General features: G+C 49.9%; 1 pseudogene; it reads left to right on the top strand.

Annotated features, from left to right (window-relative positions):
* Positions 1–15,603: 15,603 nt before the first annotated feature.
* On the top strand, positions 15,604–16,540 carry LOC111541463 (annotated as a pseudogene).
* The last annotated feature ends 3,637 nt before the right edge of the window (positions 16,541–20,177 follow it).

Here is a 20,177-nt window from a genome sequence, read left to right as displayed (position 1 = left end):
GGGGCAACAATGTACCTTTCCCATAGGAAGATGAATCTGCTGAATTTTAATTCATATTCTTAAATTACGTTTCTGGGCCAGGCCATGCTGGTTCATACCTGTAATCCCAGCACTTTGGGAAGCCAAGGCGGGATGATCACCTGAGGCTAGGAATTCAAGACCAGCCCAGGCAACATACCGAGACCCCATCTCTACAGAACATAAAAAACTTAGCCAGGCGTGGTGGCGTGCATCTGCAGTCTCAGCTACTGGGGAGTCTGAGGTGGGAGGATCACTTGAGTCGGGGAGGTGGAAGCTGCAGTGAGTTACAATTGCACCACTGCACTGTAGCCTGGGTGACAGAGCAACACTCTAAAAAAAAAAAAAAAGAAAAAGAAAAAAGAAAAAGAAAAGAAAAAGAAAATCCAGCAAATTCAGATTCCTTGGCCTGGGACCCAGCTTATTAAAACGACAATTGTCCCCACCCCAAGAGAGAACATTTTTATTCTCTCTCTCTGTCTAAAGCCAACCCAGAAACCTGCATTTTGATACCTTCTCCTGGCGTTTTTGGTGATTCTGTCATCTGAGGGTGGCTCCACGTTGGAGTGAGCAAGTGGATATGATACATCTGAGTGTAGAGAGGTCAGACACTGCTGGGAGAGAAAAGAAACATAAAACACCACCCTCCCCCCGCCCCAACCTGCCACCCAGGCACATCTGCAGATTGCAACCTCCTCCCACCAAAAGCAAACAAACAAACAACAAAAAAACCCTTAAGTTCCTCCTTTTATACGGAATTCTAACATGTCACTTACATCTTCATACATTTTCCATAACCTGAAAGTGTACAGTCCTGTAATGCAAACCACGAGTGCCTCTGGGCTGTGACAGAAGCACTCCAAATTGTAAATCCACAAGATGTTGAACATCTGGATAGAGCATGAGCCTTGGAAAAATCGTGCCTCTTGGTATCCATGGTGTCTGAAGCAAAGCAAAACAGTGTGCAAGGGGTGAATATGGGAAGGGATTGAACAGAACCCCTTGTTAAAGGGGTATAAAAGGTCACCAAGCACCTCTACTGTTCTATTGAATGACAGCTATAAATATCAGTATGAGCCTCCGTGGGTTCTCTCATCACTCGGGTATCCCCCAGCCCCTGCTTCCATAAAGTCTTAAATTGTAAATTCTGGTATTTTGGAATGAATATAGTAAAATCAATAAATACAGTAAAATCAGGCCATAAATACACTAGCCTTTGGGATCCAAGTCACTCTCCAAAGCTCCCTCCCATCCTCCAAGACCGCCCTCATGTTTACTTGAACCTAAAGCCTCTTTACAAGCCCGAGACCTCTTTTCTTGGTGTTAGAAACTGACCTAAGCCCCCAGCAGTGAAAGGCAGGAAGAGCTGTAGTTCTCATTCCCTCCACCTGACTGCTGGTAGGGTGCTACAAAGAAAGCAAATCTCAGCCCAAAAGGAAGGAGAAAAAAATTATTAGTGAGCATGCAAAATAGGTTCATGCCACCTAAACCTAAAGCTCAGTGGAAGTGCATGTTCACTGCCATTTCCATGGCAAATTTTAGGATATATGATGATATGGTTTGGCTGTGTCTCCACCAAAGTCTTAAATTGTAGCTCCCGTAATTCCCCTGTGTTGTGGGAGGGACCTGGTGGGAGGTAATTGAATCACGAGGACGGGTCTTTCCCATGCTCTTCTTGTGATAGTGAATAAGTCTTGTGAGATCTGATGGTTTTATTTATTTGTTAATTATTATTATTATTGAGACAGAGTCTTGCTCTGTCACCCAAGCTGGAGCACAGTGGCATGATCTCAGCTCACTGCAACCTCCGCCTCCCAGGAGTGATTCTCCTGCCTTAGCCTCTGGAATAGCTGGGATTACAGGTGCACACTACCATGCCCAGTTTACTCTTTTTGTAGTTTTAGTAAAGATGGGATTTCACCATTTTGGCATGGCTGGTCTAAAACTCCTGACCTCAGGTGATCCACCAGCCTTGGCCTCCCAAAATCCTGCGATTACAGGCGTGAGCCACCATGCCCATCTGGTCTGATGGTTTTAGAAAGGAGAGTTCTGGCCAGATGCCATGGCTCACACCTGTAATCCCAGCACTTTGGGAGGCCGAGGCAGGTGAATCACCTGAGATCAGGAGTTCAAGAGCAGACTGACGAATATGGTGAAACCCTGCCTCTACTAAAAATACACAAATTAGCTGGGCGTGATGGCGGGTGCCTACAGTCCCAGCTACTCAGCAGGCTGAGGCAGGAGAATCGCTTGAACCCAGGAGGCAGAGGTTGTAGTGAGCTGAGATTGTGCCATTGCACTCCAGCCTGGGTGACAGAGCAAGACTCTGTCCCCCCTAAAAAAAAGAGAGTTCCCCTGCACATGCTTTCTCTTGCTTGCCACCATGCAAGATGTGACTTTGCTCCTCCTTTGCCTTCCGCCATGATTGTGAGGCCTCCCCAGGCATGTGGAACTGTGAATCAATTAAACCTCTTTCCTTTATAAATTACTCAGTCTTGGGTATGTCTTTATTAGCGGCATGAGAACGGACTAATACACATGGACAGCAGGATTGGATGAGAGAGCAGTACCAGGTGGGAATTCCTTCTTAAGTGTGTGGGTGGTGGGAGCAAGGGGTGAGTCCTGCAGGAGTTCTGCACTAAGATGTCCCAAAACTCTTACAAGCCTGGGCTCACCCAATTCTTACGTCCCATTTTAATGGTGACAGAGGTACCTACATAACTATTCTAGCCAGTCATTTATTTTGAATTTGACTCATTTCACTAATGGAAAGGTATTGCTGAGATCCCTGTACTAATGATAGGGGAGCAGAGATTCATTCCCGGAAGGCTGTGATCACTTTGGTCAGCATGCTGGCAGGGGGGCAGGAGGGAGAAAGATGCTCTGTACCCAAAGCCCCTTTCCTAACTCCACCCCAAGGCCACCACCACCCCAGGAAATCCCAGCAACCTCGAAGAAGGACGTGGAGGATGTGGAGCTTCCTGAGGCTCCGTGGCACTCAGTGACACAATCTTTCCTGCCTTGTCTGTAAAACTGCAACAAGGGGTACAGGGGCCATGCAAATCCCCCTGTAGACAGAGGAGGGTCCAGGCTGCTGGCAATTTTCTTCCTTTGTTCTTTTCTTCCTTTCTTTCTTTTCTTTCTTTCTTTTTTTGAAACAGAGCCTCACCCTGTCACCCAGCCTGCAGTGCAATGGAGAGATCTCAGTTCACTGCAACCTTTACCTCCCGGGTACAAGTGATTCTCCTGCCTTGGCCTCCAGAGTAGCTGGGATTAGAGGCATGCACCACCACGCCCAGCTAATTTTTTGTATCTTTAGTAGAGATGAGGTTTCACCATGTTGGCCAGGCTGGTCTCGAACTCCTGACCTCGTGATCTGCCTGCCTCAGCCTCCCAAAATGTTGGGGTTACAAGCATGAGCCATCACACCCAGGCAGTTTATGAGCCATTAAAACACAAAGTAGATTTTTTTTTTTTTTTGAGACAGAATCTCACTCTTGTCACCCAGGCTGGAGTGCAGTGGCACCATCTCGGCTCACTGCAACCTCCACCTCCCAGGTTCAAGTGATTCTCTTGCCTCAGCCTCCCAAGTAGCCAGGACTACAGGCAAGTGCCACCTTGCCCAGCTAATTTTTTGCATTTTTAGTAGAGGCAGAGTTTCACCACATTGGCCAGGATGGTCTTGATCTCTTGACCTTGTGATCTGCCTGCCTCAGCCTCCCAAAGTGCCAGGATTACAGGTGTGAGTCATCACACCCAGCCAAAACACAAATAGATTTTTAATTCATGCCGTCTAATATGGTAGCCATTAGCTGTGTGGCTACTTAAAATAAAATTTATTTTCATTTATTTATTTATTGGAGACGCAGTCTTGCTCTGTCACCCAGGCTGGAGTGCAGGTGCATGATCTCAGCTCATGGCAACCTCTGCCTCCTGGGCTCAAGCGATTCTTCTGCCTCAGCCTCCTGGGTAACTGGGTTTACAGGTGCCCGCCACCATACCCGGCTAATTTTTGTATTTTTAGTGGAGACGTGGTTTCACGATGTTGTCCAGGCTGGTCTCGAACTCCTGACCTCAGGTGATCCTCCCACCATGGCCTTTCAAAGTGCTGGGATTATAGGCGTGAACCACTGCACCCAGCCTTAAATTAAGATTTTATTAATTAACATTAAATAAAATTTAAGATTCAGTTCTATCATACTAGGCACATTTCAAGTGTTCTGTAGTTATATATGGCTGGCGACTCCCACATTGGGCAGTGCAGGTAAAGGCAATTTCTCCTGGACAATGCTGTTTTAAATGCTTGTATTGAACAAAATGAGATGTCATCACCACCACCAAAAAAATTCAATGTAGTATAATGGTGACCTTAATAAGCTGATTTGAGTGGGCTTCTCAAACATTAATGTGCACAGGAATCACCTAGGGATGTCATTAAAATGCAAATTCTTATTTATTTATTTATTTTTTTGAGATGGGGTCTCACTGTGTTGCCCAGGCTGTAGTGCAATGGCATGATCTTGGCTCACTGCAACCTCCGCCTCCCAGGTTCAAACAATTCTCCTGCCTTAGCCTCCTGAGTAGCTGGGATTCCAGGCGCCTGCTACCAGGCCCGGCTAATTTTCTGTATTTTTAGTAGAGATGGGTTTCACCATATTACTCAGGCTGGTCTTGAACTACTGGCCTCAAGTGATCCACCCTCCTCGGCCTCCCAAAGTGTTTGGATTGCAGGTGTGTGCCACCACACCCGGCCTTAAAATACAAATTCTGACTCAGCAGGTCTGGGATAAGACCCTAGATTTTGCATTTCTAATGAGCTCACAGGTCATACCCACACTGCTGGTCGATGGACCACTCTTTCGAAGGAAGAGATTAGAAGATCCACTGAAAAACAAGAGAGCCAGTCATGGTGGTACATGCCTGTGATCCCAGCTACTCAGGAGGCTGAGATGGGAGGATCACTTGAGCCCAGGAGTCTGAGGCTGCAGTGAGCTCTGATCGTGCCACAGCACTCTAGCCTGGGTCATAGAGTGAGACCTCATCTCTAAAAAAATCAAAACAGGCCAGGAGCAGTGGCTCATGCCTGTTATCCCAGCACTTTGGGAGGCTGAGGCAGGTGGATGACCTGAGGTCAGGAGTTTGAGACCAACCTGGCCAACACGGCAAAACCCCATCTCTACTAAAAATATAAAAATTAGCTGGGTGTGGTGGCACATGCCTGTATTGCCAGCTACTTGGGAGGCTGAGGCAGGAGAATCGCTTGAATCTGGGAGGCGGAGGTTGCAGTGAGCCAAGATCATGCCACTGCACTCCAGCCTGGGTGACAGAGTGAGACTCTATCTCAAAAATAAATAAATAAATAAATAAACACTTAAGGTGCATTACAGGCATTGAGCCTCAGGAATGAGGCCCAAGTTGAGACCTATGTGACGAGTGACACACATTACCTTCTTTGGCTTTGACAGGATGCCTTGGCCACTGAGTAACCTCACTCACACACAATGTCTCATATCAGGCCTGTTGTAAATGACAGGCCCAGCACAAGGGCCCCTTTGCCACCCTGATAGGCCCTGACAGTCAGGGACAGCTCCCCTGCCCTCTCCCATGTTGGGGCCCCAGGAGGCCCTAACTCCCTGGGGACCGAGGGGGCCTGCAGTGACAGCTGCCTGAGACAGCTCTGCTCAGATGCTGAGCTAGATGCCTTGTTTGAGCCTCCCCTTTATTTCCTGTCTGTTTTCAAATGTAAAAATAGGAAAGCACAAAGTACCCTTATTCCCACGGCCCCAAATTACCATTGTTAGAATTTTTCATGCACCACTCAGTTCCATGTATGTCATTATAGTCTGTCGATTTGTTGACCCCCAATGAATGCGGCCTCTTAGTATTCATGTCTCGCCTCATGTATTTCCCCTTGAGTTTGGGCTGGCCCCATGACATGCTTAACTACAGAACATGGCGGAAGTGGTATTCTGTGCCAGGTCCCAGCCTAAGCCATCAGGAGGCTTAGCAGCTCCTGCTTTTGTGTTCTCGGAAGCCCTGAGCAGCCACATCAGAAGTCAGGTTAGCATAGGCCGGGCATGGTGGCTCACACCTGTAATCCTAGCACTATGGGAGGCCAAGGCTGGAGGATCACCTGAGCCCAGGAGTTTGACACCATCCTGGGCAACATAGGGAGACCCCTGTCTCTACAAATAATTTTTAAAATTATTATTATTATTATTATTTATTTTATTTTTTTTTTACAAAAATTAGCCGGGTGTGGTGGTACACTCTTGTGAGCCCAGCTACTCGGGAAGCTGAGGCATGAGAATAGCTTAAATATGGGAGGCAGAGGTTGCAGTGAGCTGAGATCGCTCCACTGTACTCCAGCCTGGGTGACAGAATGAGACTCTGTCTCAAAAAAAAAAAAAAGATTAGCCAGGTGTGGTGGCATGCACCTGTAGACCCAACTACTTTGGAGGCTGAGGTGGGAGGATTGCTTGAGCCTAGGAGGTTGAAGTTGCAGTGAGCCGTGATCGTGCCACTGCACCCCAGTCTAAACGACAGAGTGAGACCCTATGTCTAAAACAAACAAAAAAAGAAGTCTGGCTACCTTACACTTACCCTAGAGATCATGTCAGGACACCACAGGGAGAGGCATGTGGAGGCTTCAGTTATCGGTGAATACAGGTACACAGGTGGTCACCAGCCAGCCCAGCAGAAGGACTGCCCAGAGAGTTCAGCCAAAAGGGAACGGGGCATAGTGGCTCACGACTGTAATCCCAGCACTTTGGGAGGCCAAGGCAGGTGGATCACTTGAGATCAGGAGTTCGAGACCAGCCTGGCCAACATGGTGAAACCTCATCTCTATTTAAAATAATAATAATAATAATAATACACACACACACACACACACACACACAAATTAGCTGGACGTGGTGGTGCACATCTGTAATCCCAGCTACTCAGGAGGCTGAGGCAGGAAAATCGCTTGAACCTGGACAGCAGAGGTTACAGTGAGCTGAGATTGCACCACTGCACTCCAGCCTGGGTGACAGAGTGAGACTCCATCTCAAAAAAATAAAAATAAAACAACAACAACAAACAAGGCCAGGTGCGGTGGCTCATGCCTGTAATCCCAGTACTTTGGGGAGGCCAAGGTGGGCAGATCACCTGAACAGGAATTTGAGACCAGCCTGGCCAACATGATGAAACCCCATCTCTACTAAAAATACAAAAATTAGCCGGGCATGGTGGCATGCGCCTGTAATCCCAGCTACTTGGGAGGCTGAGACAGGAGAATTGCTTGAATCTCGAAGGCGGAGATTGCAATGAGCCGAGATTGCACCATTGCACTCCAGCCTGGGCAACGAGAACAAAACTCCGTTTCAAAAAAAAAAAAAAGACAAGAATTGGGAGCAAATACAGTGGTGGTGGTTTTAAGCCACGAAGTTTCAGGTGGTTCCTCAGGTAGCAGCTGATTACAAAAACCTGAGTGGCTCAGGTCCTAGAGGAGCACCCAGTCCCCCCCGTCTCAGTACCTGCCCCTCTCCTCAGACACAAAGTGCCCTTGAGCAATGAGAGGAAAAGATACATTAAGGCATAGTCTGGAGAAAGCAGGTAATATTTATTAATTTATTAATGTGTATCTCATCTCAGCTCCTAAAAGGATATGTAGTTTACCAAAAATGCATATAATGTGAAGTTCTCCTTTTTTAGAGACAGGGTCTTGCTCTGTCACCCAGGCTAGAGTGCAGTGGCACGATGACAGCTTACTGCAGCCTCAACCTTCTAGGCTCAAGCAATCCTCCCACCTCAACTTCCTGAGTAACTGGGACTACAGGCATGCACCACCACACTCAACCAAGTTTTTAAATTTTTTTGTAGAGATGAGGTCTTGTTATGTTGATCGGGATGGTCTTGAACTCCTGACCTCAAGCAATCCTCTCACCTCACCTCCTAGAGGGTTTTGATTATAGGTGGGAGCCACCTCGCCCAGCCGATGTTTTCTTAAAGCTAGAAGGATGAGGGGGAGGAAAAAGGCTCAGTAAGGGCGGGAAGGTCAAGGGCTACCTGCCAGGTGGAAGTCTGTTTTGATGCCACCTCTCTTCATATGTGCTTGGGAGGTGGCCTGAAAATGTGGCCCTGAAAACCCTTGTGACTTGGAGGGAAAAAGTGATCAAGTTTTCCCAGGAAAGGGACAGGAGCGTCATCCTCACCCAGGGAACTCTTCCCCTCTAGAAATATGGTTAGAGAGAGTATGGGGGTGGGTGAACTGTGTGATTCTGGACTTTGGGTGGTGGTGTGGAGGAACACTTTGTGGAGGAAGGACTAGGAGGTGTGGCACCAGACTGTGGAGGGAAGGAGAACCAAGTGGAGTGAATCAAGAGGCCCAGGCTTGGGACAGCCAGCTATTGGGTAAGCAGGAGCACGTCGTTTCTTCCCATCAATTTCCAGGCTGCAGCCCCAGTCTTGGAGGTGGGCGGGTTCCAGCCACAGGTGTGCCAGGCTGGGGTGCTGGGGTAGGGGAGACTGCACCCTCCAGATCCCCTCTTTCACCTTCTCCAGCTCCAGGGGCAGAGGAACTTGTTCCAGAAGACAGGGCAGCACTAGACGCAGGAGCAGAGCAGGCTCCTCACCCCATGCCGCTGCCACCTGCTCCAGCTCCGTGGGCTTGGGGCTGTGGGTGGGGGGTTCTCTCCTTCTGTCCCCAGCTCTAATCCCTTGCAGCTGTCGTCCTTCTGGGGAAGACAGTTGTGTCAGAATGGAGGGGAGTAGTTATTTTGAGTTGACCACTAGCTTCCAACTGGGACACATGGATGGCCTTGTCGGGCCCAACAGTGGGGTGAGCCTGAAAAGGGCAGCCCACATGGCCATAGGGGGCGCTGGGGAGCAGGATGGTGCCCTGGCTGCAATGGGGGCTGCAGAGGATAGAAACGGGCCAGGGAGGCCAGAGGCCAGAGGTGGGGGTTGCAGGAAATAGAGCTGGTGTCTTGAGCATGGGATGGTAAAGTGGGCACAGCTCCTGGCACTGGCCCCTGTGCCACTGGCAACAGTGGAGAAGGAAAAGAGGTCCCTGAGACTGAGGCTGGGTTGCTGGGGGAGGGTGGTGTCTCTCCTCGTAAAGGGCTGGCTAGGCAAGGGTGGTGATTGTCTCCCTCTTCCAGGCAGGCCCTGCCCAACACCTTCTTCGGTCCAGAAGGCAGGCTTAATGGAGGCCTTCCACCTCTGATGGTGCAGGATCACTGCAGGGCAATGAACTAATGGATGTGCCTTTCTGAGTGGGAAAAACCAACTGGCTCAGTGGCTCAGCCATTCCCTTCAGGATGTGATGACTTGGACTAAACCTGGCTCCGGTGCTTACCAACCTGAGCTCTGCGACCTGAGGATGTGACACTAACCTCACTGTGCTTTCCCGTTTCACAGAAATGGGAATAACAGCCACGTGCCGCTTCCTAGGGCATGGCGGGGATTCACTGATAGCAGATGGAATGGGCTTGAGGCAGGACTCAGCCCATGGTGAGTGTTGTCATGGTAACAATAGTTGTCATTGTCTTAGGGTCCTCATGTGGTCCTTGTGGTTGGCCTCCTTCTTGGGCCCCTGACTGTGTCTCTGCTGCATAGAAGGGTTTTGTGGCAAGGAGAGGAGAAATGAAGAAATCTTTACCAGGTAGGAAGACTGAGGCTCCTAGAAACGTGGGCAGGAGAGAAGAGTCTCCCTGGACTGTCTGCCCCGGGAGGGTTGGGCTCCATCTGTTTCTTCCCTGCTGGATCCCCTGCCCCTAGGACAGTGCCTGGCACATGGATGAAAGAATGAGTGGATTTCTGAGTGAATCACCCTGGGGTATGGACCTTCCCTGGGCTGCTGGGTGAAGATGATTGCAAAATGATCTCCTGGGCCGGCCAGTGCCAGGCCACGGCTGTCGGATTCCTCTCTCTGGAATTTGAAGAGGAAAATAGAGAGTGAAGAGGTGAGCCGCAGGGGCTCTGGAGCAGAAGTGAGAAAGAATCTGACGAGCAGAAGGTGGAGTTGGCCCTTCCAAGGGGAGACCACGGTCAGGGTGAGAGTGGCAGCTCCTGCCCCTCTCTGTCTCCCTTCCAGCTCCCCAGCACCTGGAGTGGGAGAGGAGGGAGTGGGAGATGAGGGGTTGCCCCTGCTGTCATCCTGGAGCCCCTCCACCGTGAGTGCTGCCCATTCCTTCTTGTTCACTGGTTCCCTCAGTGAGCGAACAGTGAGCCACTGCTGTGTACCGCTGTGCTGCTGGGATCTGGGGCTGAGCCATGGGCCCTGCAGAGTAGCTTTCCTGTTGCATGGGAGTCCAGAGACGGGGTTGTAACCCCACCTTCATGGGGGTGGGTGGGAGGAAGGAGGGAGCACTTCTCGGAGGAAGCCATGTCTACTGTCTGCACTGAGAGCTGAGGGATGGGTACAAGCTGACCAGGGAAAGGAGAAGAAACACATTTCCAGGCAAAAGAAACAGCATGGACAAAGGCCTAGAGGGGCCGGACACTGTGGCTTGTGCCTTTAATCCCGGCACTTTGCGAGGCCAAGGCAGGTGGATCGCTCCAGTCCAGGAGTTCAAGACCAGCCTGGGCAACATGGTGAAACCCCATCTCTACAAAAAATAAAATAATTAGCTGGGTGTGGTGGCACGCCTGTAGTCCTAGCTATTTGGAAGGCTGAGGAGGGAAGATCACTTGAGCCTGGGAGGTCAAGGCTGCATAAGCAGTGATCATGCCACTGTACTCCAGCCTTGGTGACAGAGCAAGACTCTGTCTCAAAAAAAAAAAAAAGAAAGAAAGAAAGGAAAAAGAACGAAAGAAAGAAAATAAAAGAAAAGAAAGAGAGAGAGAGAAAAGGCCTGGAGCTGGAGAGGCTGGAGAGAGCCTGGCCAGTTTGAGGGAACTGCAAGAAGTTCCTGTGGCTGGAGAAAGGGGTGGGTGGGGGTTGGTGAGAGATCCGGTGAAACGGGGCAATGAATGGTGTCCCCAGTCTGGGGTCAGAGCCTGCCTGTGTCAGAGGGTTCAACCCAGCAGCCCAGGGGTCGGATGCACCTGAGTGAGTTGTCTTCAGAGCAGAGCCAAGAGCCAGGCCTTGGGGCCAGGCTAAGCTGGGCCCCATCTCCAGCCCTGCCACTAGCTGGCCGTGCGGCCCCAGGCAGCTCAGTGCTGCCCCTGGGGGCGATTTCCCCATCTGCACCGGGAAGGGACTGCCTTGCTGTTCTCTGAAGCCCTGTCCTTGGCTCAGAGGGGCCTTTTGGGCACTGTGGGGGCTGCCGGGGGATGGGGGCGGCAGGATGGAGGGGGCCATGCCAAGTAGTCTGAGAGAAAGGGGTAGATGGCCCCCAAGGAGGCACCAAGCTTGGCCTTCGTAAGGAAATCCCCTTTTCAAGGGGCCAGTGCAGTCCCGCTGGTTGCTGTCAGCATCACTCTAGACCCTTCCATAGGCTTGAGAGAGATGAATACCACATGGCTCCTGGCCTGGGTGGCTTTGCTGTTCCCCAGGGAGACCCTCCCCACCCATGGAGGAGGACGTGGGCCCCCTGCCTGGCTTTTCAGGGGAGGCTGACTCATGGCCTTGGCGGCCCCTCGCTCAGCCTTTTCCTCCAGCTTTGGGGGAGTGGGGCAGGGGTGAGCTCTTTTCTGGCATTCCCATTCCTCATTTCCTGCCAGCTTCCAGCCTTGGCAGCGGGGCAGGGGTGACATTTATGCCTGCAACTTTGCAGCTCAGGTCCTGGGGGCCCCTTCCTGTACATTGTTACCTGTTCCTCAAAGATGCACCTGCTGGACAGGTGGTACTGCCCTATTTGACAGGTGAGGTGCTGAGATTGCAGAGTCAAAGCCTGGCCTGCTAGCACGAAGCTTGGTAGTGTCAGGCTTGCAGGGGTGAGGTTGGGGACGGATGTGGCTGCTCTCCTGTTCTCCTAGGAAGGCAGGGTTGCAGGCTGGGCTCTGCCTGAGGACCTGGAGTTGGGATCCTTTCACCCTGCAAGGGAGGGATTGAGTGGTCCTGAACTTCAGAGCTGCCTCTGATAGGCATCTTTGGGAACATTCCCTAAGGGACAAGCCCTTCTCTCTTTGGAGCCTAGCCAGGCAGGGGGGCATGGTGTGTGTGGGTGGCTGTCACCAGGGAGGTAGGAAGCACATTGGTGAAAGCCATGTGGGGGTGGGGGTGGGGGGGCAGACAGCCCCGAATCTGATCCCAATTCTAGCTCTTTCTCACTGTGTAACTTGGGAAACATCCTTCAGTTCCCAGAGCCTTCATCTGTAAAGAAATCATTGTGCCTCCGTCTCAGGGTGGGAGAAAGGATTAATTAAAGGAAATGATCTATTTGTTCATTCAGACAAATGTTCACTGGGCACCCACTGGATGTCAGGCCCTGGGACATGAAATAAGTGAATGGAATTTCCCTCACTGAACTTCTAGATGGGGGATGAGGGGCTAGGCACGATCTATGACATGGTAGGCTGGAAGGTGACAGGGCAAAGGAAAGAACCAGGAGGGGCATCGGATGGGCAGTGGGCTGAGTAGGCCCCTTTGAGAAAGTAATGAGCAACTCCAACAGCTCAGAGAATAGTATTCTAAGTAGAAAAAACAGCATTTGCAAAGTCCCTGGGAGTGGGCATGTGCCAGCTGATTCAAGAAAGAGAAAAAGTCCTTTGCAGTGGCATATGCCTGTAGTTCCTGCTACTCAGGAGGCTGGGGTGGGAGGATCACTTGAGCCTGCGAATTCGAGGCTGCAGTGAGCTGTGATTGTGCCACTGCACTCCAGTAAGACTCTATCTCTTAAAACAAAAACAAAAACAAATAGCGTGGCCGAACGTGGTGGCTCATGCCTGTAATCCCAGCACTTTGGGAGGCTGAGATGGGAGGAATGGTTGAGCTCAGGAGTTCAAGACCAGCCTGGGCAACATAGGGAGCCCCCATCTTTAGAAAAACAAACAAACAACGAAACATAGTGAGGGGAGAGTAGGTGACAAGGAGGTGGGGTGGACATCACCTCCTGTGTGACCAATTCCACAAGGAACTCACTCTGCAGTAGCTGCTGAGAGACCAGGGCCAGTATGGACTCAGGCGGCAGCAAGTCTAACCCCACTCCTACATGCTGTGGGGCGCGTGTCCTCTCTCATTTCCTGCCATCAGATGGCCTCTTCCTCAGGTCTTAAGGCTCAGAGGCCTCCCCAGCCATGCCCTGTGACCTCACCCGGACAGAGCCCCCCAGCTGGCTGCCGCCACCCCCTACTTGAGGAGGACTCTGTGTCAGCCCTGGCCAGACTCGGGGAGCCTCACAAAGAGTCCTTTCAACAGAGGTCATCCTGGGGGGACCAGGAGGGGAGCGGTGCCCTTCTGCCTGCGGGCATAAAGACCCCCTTTCTCTTCTGCAGCATCGGCTCCTTCTGGCAGGAGAAGGGGCCAAGTGCAGGGAGATTATCATCCTTCTCTCTCAGTGTATGGGCAAGATGGTCCAAACAACGGCAGAGACTACAGGCTGCCGGCCTCGGACTGCCCTCGGAGTGGCCCAACCAGCAGCGGTGCTTCCGCCTCAGGGAGTGCCTCACAGCAAACAGCCCAGCACCCGTGGGTCTAGGGGTACCTGCCTAGGATCCTGGGATAGGAGATAAGCCTCCCCAGCCGAGGCATGAAGGGGTGGGCTTGTAATGTCAGAGATCTCCCAGCTCTGCTCTTCTGGGGTTCCACATCGGTGGCCGCTTCTTGGCTCTATTAGGGATTCCTCCTGGCCAGTCTTTACCTGGATCTTTAAATTTTTATTTATTTATTTATTTATTTTTAGAGACAGGGTCTCTCTCTGTTGCCCAGGCTGGAGTACAACGATCATAGCTTACTGCAACCTCCACCTCCTGGGCTCAAGCGATCCTTCTACCTCACCCTCCCGAGAAGCTGGAACTACAGGTGTGTACCAGCGCAAACAGTTATTTTTTTTTTTTCTTTTTTCTTTATGGTAGGGATGAGGCTTGCTATGTTGCCCAGGCTGGACCCGAACTCCGGCCTCAAGTGATCTTCCTGCCTCACCTCCCACAGTGCTGAGGTTACAGGCATGAGTCACCGAGCCTGGCCTTTACTTGGATTTCTTACTCCTAACCTGGGTCAAGTCCCTCACACTGAAGTGTGACGTTCTGTGCTGGACAGGGACCTGCCCTTGGAGGGAAGCGGGCAGGAAACCGGGAGTACAGGGGGACAACCCAGGGGCTATGGAGAGGGGGAGCTCCTGGTCCGCCGAGTGGCCTGGGACAGAGTGTGTGCCTGTGACGGGGGTGAGAGGAGGGACAGGGCTTCCCAGGCGGAGCAGGCAGCATGTGCAGAGGCCTGGGGAGACCAGGCCTACCACAGACACGTGGGAGTGGTGCGGGTGCTTGGCTGGGTGGGGAGGGGCCAACAGAGCTTGCTCCAGAGCAGGGGCTTTATCCAGAAAGCACCAGGCCCTCACCCACCGTCCCATGTCCGCCCTTAGGAGGCGATTTTTGGGGAAGATGGGAGCCAGGAGCAGGCACAGAAAGAGAGCAGCCAGCAGGGACCTGGCGAAGGTGAGGAGGTGGACGAGCCTGGCCAGTAATGGGCCCAATGGTTGAGTCAACTGACCAGCTCAGGATGAACCCTGGGTTCTGACTTGAGCAACGGAGGGGTCTGGAGGAGCCATCAATGGGACTGGGAGCACTTGGGGAGGAGCAGGGTGGCTGGGGGGCAGTATGAGGAGCTGGTGGAACAACTTGGGAAGATGCCTACAGGATGGGTATGAGGCTAGGAGTGCTGGAGAGCTTGCGGAGAGAGTGGGATGAGGGGACCAGGGTGGGAGGAAAGGAGGAGGAAAAGTAAGGGGAGATGGAGGAAAGGGGAAAGAGAGAGAGAAGAGAGCAAGAAAACAAAGGAGAGGTTGGGCACAGTGGCTCACATCTGTAATCCCAGCACTTTGGGAGGCCGAGGCGGGCAGATCTTGAGGTCAGGAGTTTGAGACCAGCTTGCCCAACATAATGAAACCTCATCTCTACTAAAACTACAAAACTTAGCCGGGCATGGTGGTGCACACCTGTAATCCCACCTACTTGGAAGGTTGAGGCAGGAGAATTGCCTGAACCTGAGAGGCGGAGGTTGCAGTGAGCCCCGATATTGCAATGTTGCACTCCAGCCTGGGCGACAGAGCAAGACTCTAACTCAAAAAAAAAAAAAAAAAAAAAAATGGAGAAAGTGAAGGAAAGTGAGGCCAGGCATGGTGGCTCACACCTGTAATTCCAGCACTTTGGGAGGCCAAGGAGGGCAGATCACAAGGTCAGGAGTTTGAGACCAGGATGGCTGATGTGGTGAAATCCTGTCTCTACTAAAAATACAAAAACTAGCTGGGTGTGATGGCGGGAGTCTGTAGTCCCAGCTACTCGGGAGGCTGAGGCAGGAGGATCGCTGGAACCCAGAAGGCAGAGCTTGCAGTGAGCTGAGATCGTGCCACCGCACTCCAGCCTGGGCAACAGAGTGAGACTCGAGACTTTGTCTCAAAAAGAAAAAAAAAAGAAAAGAAAAGAAAGCAAAGGGGAAAGTGAAAGTGAGAACCCTGGAGCTGTGCACTATGGCCCCTGCTTTCTGCGTGAGAGGAAAACATGCTAGAACCACAGGAGAATGGCATGATTGACCTACCAGATTATGAGTATGTAGGAGATGAAACTTGTCCTCCTTTCCCACCTGCAGTCTCTCCAGACAGACAAGATGATGAAGAGGCTGAACCTGATGAAGAGTCAGGAAGTGCAGCACCTGTTCCTGTACCTCCAAAGAGAACAGTTAAAAGAAATATACCCAAGCTGGATGCTAGAGATTAATTTCAGAGAGATGACTTCCAGCCTTAAGGCATGTATTTGATAAGGCAAAATTCAAAGGTAAAAGTCATGAGGCTGAAGATTTGAAGACCGTAATCAGACACATGGAACACTGGGCACATAGGCTATTCCCTAAACTGCAGTTTGAGGATTGTATTGACAGAGTTGAATACCTGGGAAATGAAAAGGAAGTTCAGATTTGTTTAAAACAAATTCGACTTGATCTCCCTATTTTACCTGAAGATTTTATTAGCAATAATGATGAAGTTGTGGAAAATAATGGACGTGATGTAACTGCTACTGAATTAGATCCCTTTCTGACAAACTCATCTGAAAGTGAGATGTTTGTTTCTGAGTCAAGTAGAAGCCTCATAGAAGAGCAACAACAAAAAATTGAGAGAAATAAACAACTGGCCTTAGAAAGAAGGCAGGCAAAGCTGCTAAGTAATAGTCAGTCCCTAGGAAATGCTATGTTAATGAATACACCCAGGGTGTAGACAGTTGAGGTTAATACTGATGAGGATCCAAAGGAGGAGTCAACTGGATTAAGGGAAGACATGCTAGACATTCCATATAATGATGCTCCTGCTAATACTTTAAATGAAGAGGAGGAATTAAAATTAGAGGAAACACTCCTGGATCAGTTTTCACAAATGTGAAACAGTAACTTGATTCTTCATCCAGAAATGTTACTGAATTGCTACATAAGTTTCCATTAAGATAAAATGTATCTGTTAACTCACCATCCTGCAAGCTTGGTGTTACTATGTTTTTTTTGGTTGTAGTTTTTTGTTTGTTTGTTTGTTTGTTTGTTTTTGAGATGGAGTTTCACTCTTGTTGCCCAGGCTGGAGTGAAATGGTACCATCTCTGCTCACTGCAGCTTCCACCTCCCTGGTTCAAGCGATTCTCCTACTTCAGTCTCCTGAGTAGCTAGGATTACAGGCATCTGCCACCATGCCAGGCTAATTTTTTGTATTTTTAATAGAGATGGGGTTTCACCATGTTCGCCAGGCTGGTCTTGAACTCCTGACCTCAGGTGATCTACCCATCTCAGCCTCCCAAAGTTCTGGGATTACAGGCATGAGCCACTGTGCCTGGCCATATTTTTTTCTTCTTTGAGTGAAAATCCTTAGGTAGTAAAATTTTTACAGATTCTTGTTTAAAATCTGGTATTTGTTTATACTTATTCTTGTCACTTTAGATAGATCTATTTATTCTCTTTAGTGTTTGTTTTTATATAGATATGACTTTATAAAATGATTAGGGCCGGGTGCAGTGGCTCACGCCTGTAATCCCAACACTTTGGGAGGCTGAGGCAGGCGGATCACTAGGTTAGGAGATCAAGACCATACTGGCTAACATGGTGAAACCCATCTCTACTAAAAATACAAAAAATTAGCCAGGCATGGTGGCGGGCGCCTCTAGTTATGGCTACTCGGGAGGCTGAGGCAGGAGAATGGTGTGAACCTGGGAGGCGGAGCTTGCAGTGAGCCGAGATCATGCCACTTCACTCCAGCCTGGGCAACAGAGCGAGACTCCATCTCAAAAAAGAAAAATAATAATAAAATAAAATGAGTAGTAGGTAATAAGCAGTTTCTGCGTTGATCTATCATTGAATGCCTTGTTTTCACTAAGTTGGAGGTTTTGTTTGTTTAGACAGAGTCTCACTCTGTTGCCCAGGCTGGAGTGCAGTGGTGAAATCTCAGCTCACTGCAACCTCTGCCTCTTGGGTTGAAGCGATTCTCCTGCCTCAGCTTCCTGAGTAGCTGGGATTATAGGCATGAGCCACTGTGCCCAGCTACTTTTTTGTGTGTATTTTATTATTATCATACTTCAAGTTCTGGGGTACATGTGCATAATGTGCAGGTTCGTTACATATGTATACATGTGCCATGTTGGTGTGCTGCACCCATTAACTCATCATTTACATTAGGTGTATCTCCTAATGCTATCCCTTCCCCTTCCCCCGACCCCACAACAGGCCCTGGTGTGTGATGTTCCCCACCCTGTGTCCAAGTGTTCTCATTGTTCAGTTCCCACCTATGAGTGAGAACATGCAGTGTTTGGTTTTCTGTCCTTGCGATAGTTTGCTCAGACTGATGGTTTCCAGGTTCATCCATGCCTCTACAAAGGACATGAACTCATCCTTTTTTATGGCTGCATAGTATTCCACGGTGTGTATGTGCCACATTTTCTTAATCCAGTCTATCACTGATGGACATTTGGGCTGGTTCCAAGTCTTTGCTACTGTGAATAGTGCCACATTAAACATACATGTGCATGTGTCTTTATAGCAGCATGATTTATAATCCTTTGGGTATATACCCAGTAGTGGGATGGCTGGGTCAAATGGTATTTCTAGTTCTAATTCCTTGAGGAATCGCCACACTGTCTTCCACAATAGTTGAACTAGTTTATAGTTCCACCAACAGTGTAAAAGTGTTCCTATTTCTCCACATCCTCTCCAGCACCTGTTGTTTCCTGACTTTTTAATGATCCCCATTCTAACTGGTGTGAGATGGTATCTCATTGTGGTTTTGATTTGCATTTCTCTGATGGCCAGTGATGATGAGCATTTTTTCATGTGTCTGTTGGCTGCATAAATGTCTTCGAGAAGTGTCTATTCATATCCTGTGCCCACTTTTTGTTGGGGTTATTTGATTTTTTCTTGTAAATTTGTTTAAGTTCTTTGTAGATTCTGGATATTAGCCCTTTGTCAAATGGGTAGATTGCAAAAATTTTCTCCCATTCTCTAGGTTGCCTGTTCACTCTGATGGTAATTTCTTTTGCTGTACAGAAGCTCTTTAGTTTAATTAGATCCCATTTGTCAATTTTGGCTTTTGTTGCCATTGCTTTTGGTGTTTTAGACATGAAGTCTTTGCCCATGCCTATGTCCTCAATGGTATTGCCTTGGTTTCCTTCTAGGGTTTTTGTGGTTTTAGGTCTAACATTTAAGTCTTTAATCCATTTTGAATTAATTTTTTATAAGGTGTAAGGATGGGATCCAGTTTCAGCTTTCTACATATGGCTTGCCAGTTTTCCCAGCACCATTTATTAAATAGGGAATCCTTTTCCCATTTCTTGTTTTTGTCAGGTTTGTCAAAGATCAGATGGTTGTAGATGTGTGGTATTATTTCTGAGAGCTCTGTTCTGTTCCGTTGATCTATATCTCTGTCTTGGTACCAGTACCATGCTGTTTTGGTTACTGTAGCCTTGTAGTATAGTTTGAAGTCAGGTAGCATGATGCCTCCAGCTTTGTTCTTTTAGCTTACGATTGTCTTGGCAATGCGCATGCCCAGTTAATTTTTGTATTTTTAGTAGACACGGGAAGTGGGAGGGGAGGGAGAGAAAGAAGGGATGAGAAAGCCTAGGCTAGAGCCAGGCGGAGCACAAGGAAGGGGCCTTCTCCCCAGTTCTCCCGCCGCCCTGTCCTGCACACACAGCCCAGGCTCATGGGCCAGGGAGGGCGGCTGGGACAGGCCTCGTGTGGGTCTGTTTCCCACCTCCCAGAGGAGAAAGTGGGGATGAGTCACAACCAGGAGACCTGGTAGGACACAGCAGGAACTTCTTGATTAAACAGCAGAGCATGGGCTGGGTGCCGTGGCTCACGCCTGTACTCATACTCATCCCAGCACTTTGGGAGGCTGAGGTAGGAGGATTGCTTAAGCCCATGAGTTTAAGACCAGCCTGGGCAACATAATGAGATCCTGTCTCTACAAAAATAAAATAGAATAAAATAAGCAGCAGAACAGTCCCACAGGGAAGGGGCCTTCTCTTAGGAGCCCTGGCCTTACCCGAGGCAAGGGACTGGCCACCATGACCTCTCAAAGGGCACAGGCTGCATGGTGTTTCTTGGGGTTGATGGCACCCCACGGGGAAGGTGGGTTTTCTGCTCTGTGCCTCAGTTTCCCTCTGTAAGGCAGAGTTGTGTTTAGTGGCCTGGGTTTAATGACAGGGCAGGGTGGGGGCTGTGTAGCCCAAGCCTGGGGGGCGATGTCTCTGCGTGTCCATGTCCAGGTGGGCCCTGAGGCCTCCTCCTCCCCACCCCCAGCCTTTGTTCCAGGAAAGGCAGGAAAAGGCAGCTGGAGGAGAAGGGTGGAGGGCTGGAGCCCGCAGAGTGTTTCCAGGGAAAAAGTGATCTTTCCACGGAACGGCCAGCCAGTGCCACCTCCCCCACTCCACCCTACTCCCACCCTTCCCCTCCCGCGGCCGCCTCCATTTCTTCCTCCCTCACTTTCTGGCAGAAGGAGCCCAGCAGCTGGAAAAACCATGCTCTTCTCCCAACTCCCACCCTTAGCACTGCCCAACCCCAGGCGCCTGCGGGCAGGGCAGGGGTGTGTGAGAGTGTATATGTGCGAGT

This window comes from Piliocolobus tephrosceles, chromosome 17 (assembly GCF_002776525.5).
Source record: "Piliocolobus tephrosceles isolate RC106 chromosome 17, ASM277652v3, whole genome shotgun sequence".
NCBI lineage: Eukaryota > Metazoa > Chordata > Mammalia > Primates > Cercopithecidae > Piliocolobus > Piliocolobus tephrosceles.
Note: the sequence above shows the minus strand (reverse complement) of the source record. Positions and strands in the feature narration are given on the sequence as shown.